Here is a 4,354-nt window from a genome sequence, read left to right as displayed (position 1 = left end):
AGGGGCTGATTGAAGGTCGACCCCGACGCACCGGAAAATAAACCTCTAGTGCTCTAGTGTTTGCATCGAACTCCTTTCTCATGTCTCACTTGGGGGGGGGGGTGGAATCTCCCAGTAGTTAAGACTCACTTCGAGCCTTACAGCTTGAGCTTCTGAAACTTCAAAGCCCAGTGCCAGTGACATGCTTCCTCCAACAAGGTCACAACTATTAATCCCTCTCAAGTAGCACTATTCGATAATGTCCAAACATTCAAACATATGAACCTACAGGGGCCATTCCTAATCAAACCATCACACCGTATATCAAATGACAACAAATTACTTTTTGTGCAAATCTTGGAGCTACTCTGAGTACTCACATTAGAAGAAACAGCATGGAAATGTCATAGTTGCACATTGTATTAGTTACTTTTGTGTTGCTAGGATAAAATATCATGACCAAAAGCAGCTTATAGAAGGAAGAGTTTATTTTGACTTCCAGGTCCTGTGAGAGAATTCGTAATTGCAGAGGAGGCATAGCAGTGCGCAGTGGAATCAGGAGAATTTCTGGTCACACAGGAAGCTGAGAGAGAACTAGAAGAGGGCAAGGGTTTAAAGCTCAAAGCCCACTCAGTGACCCTATTTCCTCCAAAAAGGCTGCCCCTCTTAAAGTTTCTATATACCTCCACGAATGCACCATACCTAGGGCCAAGTGATCAAATATCTGAGACTATAATGGACATTGCTCATTCAAAGCACCATTCACATAATATATAACTAGAAGAACTATATATTATTCTTTTGTTTCTAATTATTTCTATTATTGTTTGTTGATTGTAGGGGTCTCTGCCACCACCACAGCTAGCAGAGTAACAATCTGCAGGAGACATAAAGGTTGTTTGGTTCAGCACAATTCAGTAGCTGGTGTTGGTTCAAACTTTAAGAGTCTGACCCTGAGTATTTTATTTAGGCATACTTAAGCACAGCACAATTTGGTGAAAAATTTTCTTGGTGATAATTAACTCAATCCTATGTGCATAATAAATCTTAAGACATGGCTACATTGAGACTCTGTAAGTACATGTGACATCTTCCATAAAATTGGTCTTTATAGATTTGCCACATGTGACACCTTCCATAAAGATAGTTTCTATAGATTGACAAGCTCTCAATAAGGGCCTTGGGGAGAAGCTGATGTGGTCTGGGACACACAGATAATACAGAGATCACCAGGCTATTAACCATGTTCACTTCTAGCCTTCTGGGCAGATAACAGGTTGTACAACTCTCCTTTGATGGGAAAACCCTGTGTGTAAGACTTAACTTCTTCAATTTGTATAATATTTATACCAATAAATGACACGTGAAAAGGAGCGGTAGTAAAATCCTGCTAGCTCAGCGAGGTAACTATTTTCTTAACTATATACAACATATCTATTTACAAGCCTGATTCTAGAACTAATGGGCTAGCTCTTTAGAAATCTTTCAGTGTCATTCTACTGAGCTAGTCTACCTTTCTCTTGAGCTCATCCAAACACAAGAGGGCTCCTTAGCTGTCTTTCCTTGAATCCTGTTTCGCCTGTGTCCTGCCAGATGCTTCTCTCTTGTTCCTGCAAGCCCAAAGAAAATCCCGATCTCTTACCTGGGAGCTTCTTCCATGAAGCTCTTCCAAGCCAAAAGAGACAGTCCAAAGCAAGAGCCCACTGAACTCTCTCAAAGGTCCAGTTGCTACCTCCTCCCTTACACCCTTGGCAGGCTGAGCCAAGTCACCATCATGGATTGAGGCTGACCCATTTCCCTTGTAAGGTAGGGCAGCTCAAGGCCATCCAGCTGGCTTTGCCTGGTGTCATAGAGCAAAGACCACAGGCCTTTCCCAAGCACCTTACGTTAAATAGTCAAGAACTTGCCATTTTTTAGCACTCTTATTTAAGGAGGGTTTTACAGGCACACCCAAAGTGCATCTCTACAGGACACACCTAACTGCATCTGGCATTTGTAGTATCTTTCTAAGTTTGCATTATTTTACTCTATGAACAATAATCAAATACTCTGAAATGCCTGTGTATTTAACATTCTGGTTTCTCCTGGTACTCATTTGTGAGCCCAGCATATCTGCACCTCACACAATTGGTTCCTGGACAATTAACCATTTGTATGGGCTTCTTTTTTTAAAATATAAAACTTATTTTTATATTCATTGGTGTTTTGCCATTTAGGTCTGTAAGGGTGTCAGAAGCCCTGGATCTGGAGGGACAAACAGGTATGTGGGTACTGGGAATTGAACTTGGGTCCTTTGGAAGCAGCCAGTACTCTTAACCACTGAGGCATCTCTCCAACCCCAAGTACTTAACTTCTACAATCATTCTTTCATATTTTGTAACAGGGGAAACTGAGTCTCACTATATATTTTATAAAGGCCTAGAGCTTGCTCTTTAGTCCTAGCTAACGATGAATTCACAATCCTCCTGCCTTTGCCTCCTGAGGGCTGAGATTACAGGTGTTCACAGCTATAACTGTCTTATAGCTATTTTTCTTATTTCTTACTTATATTCTTACTTTTTGGCACTGACTTCCTGTCATCACACATACATTCCCATTGAGCAACTCCAATCTGCAGGTTCTTCTTTATAGTTTTTGTGTTATGTGTCTCCAGAATGTGTCCGGACAGAAGTTTCAGTAAGTAATCTTTCTTATTTCTTTAGCCTCTAGTTAATTTTGTTTCTATAGGGTCTTGTAGAGAAAGAGTCGAGAATCATGAGGGTCATCAAGATGGTTTAGTGAGTAAGGGCACTTGCCACCAAGCCTGACAAGTTGTTAGTTCCCCAGAACCTGTATGGTAGAAGAAGAGAGCCAATTCCCTCAAGTGTTTTGACCTCCATATATGTGGTAACCCCTAAGCCCAAATAAACACAAATTTTCAAAATACCAAAAGCCATGAGCTGTCAATTTTACTTCATCTACCCATCCATTTCACAGGGTGCCCACTTGTACCACCTCTCAGGACTACAGAACCTGACAGCACAGAGTGGACTAGCGTGGTTCTGCATTTCGCTTCGCTGCTGGAGTGTCAGAACACCACTCGGGGAGGCGAAACACAGAGCTGCTAGGCTATGTTCCTTTCGTCTGTTGGAGTGCTGGGCTCATGAGACACCGACTCGCTACTCCGGGGAGACGAAACGCAGCCTAAGATGGAGTCCCAGACAGTGTTTCTCTGGGTGAGAAATGGCGTTGGCTGGGACAGAGGCTGTGGTTCTGAAACTCCTGGCACCCAGAAGTTGCTGGGAACTGTGAAGAGTTGAAAATTGGGAGTAGGGGGATCTAGCTTAGCTCAGAGGGAGTGCCAGGAGTGTGGAGAGGCCTTCTGCGGGAGACTTAGGCATGGCTCTATATGACTAAGGCCTCCCCCTACAGCAGACCTTGATGAGATAGTCCTTGCTTCAAACTGTTCATTCATGACAGAAAAGGACACATGCAATTTACTCAGGGTGAACCAGAGAATAAATGCCTTTTTCAGGAAGGGATGCCTAGAAAAGGAAGCTTTTTGGCTAAACTCTTGGGGCCTATCTGGATACCTTATTAGCATGGAGAACTCTAGGCTCTATGATAAGTGACCGGTGTTTGTGGTCACGTGCTTCAGAACAGGAACCAGGTCGGGGGAGTAGGATAAATGTCTACCGTTCTCACTTATGAGAATTACCAGGGTCCCCTAATCTGCTCAACCTTACCAGTTTTTCTCTCTGGTGACACCATTCCACTTGCTCCACAGACTAGTTGTTAGCATTTTGTCTAAGCTCCACCCCAGAGTTACTTGGCAACAGCCAGGTATGCTCCGCCCCCACAGTTACCTGGCAACAGTCAGGTGTGTGACTCACTGTAAAAGGGGCTGCTTCCTATTCCCCTTGCTCTTACCTTCCTGCTCCCACTCTCTCCCCATCACCTCCCCCCCCACTCCACGTGAACATGGCCAGCCTCTATCCCCTATCCCTCTCTCTCTCCTCTCTCTGCCTTTCTCTGCCTCTACTACCCTCCCGACTCCATTGATCATGCCCTGAATAAACTCTATACTATACCGTGGTATGGCTGGTCCCTCAGGGGGAAGTGACACTTCAGCATGGGCCTGCCGAGGCACCCTCTTCCCCAAACCTCACCACACATCCACCAAAAGATTGCTTCTCTCTTTATCTTTTTATAAGATAAAGTTTGTTCTGTTGACAGTAGACAAACTATTTGATGGTTCTACTGGTGATTCTATGTCTGATAAACTTTAAAGAGGGTGTTTTCTGCTCACAAGTCATGTAGTTCAAAACAGAGAAGGGATTGGAAATCCTCCTGACAAAGGCTTTGGACAAGGCATGTGAGAACTAGAAGGCTTTAG

General features: G+C 43.8%; 1 long non-coding RNA gene across 1 annotated transcript; it reads right to left on the bottom strand.

The window, feature by feature from the left end:
* Positions 1–459: 459 nt before the first annotated feature.
* Positions 460–3,777, bottom strand: LOC108349165 (uncharacterized). The gene is made up of 3 exons (XR_015647063.1): positions 3,705–3,777; positions 1,493–1,589; positions 460–573 (listed from the first exon to the last, which is right to left on the bottom strand). It is a non-coding gene; the product is annotated as an uncharacterized LOC108349165 (long non-coding RNA).
* Between the last annotated feature and the right edge of the window lie 577 nt (positions 3,778–4,354).

This window comes from Rattus norvegicus, chromosome X, assembly GCF_021556685.1.
Source record: "Rattus norvegicus strain SHRSP/BbbUtx chromosome X, alternate assembly SHRSP_T2T, whole genome shotgun sequence".
Classification (NCBI taxonomy): domain Eukaryota; kingdom Metazoa; phylum Chordata; class Mammalia; order Rodentia; family Muridae; genus Rattus; species Rattus norvegicus.
Note: the sequence above shows the minus strand (reverse complement) of the source record. Positions and strands in the feature narration are given on the sequence as shown.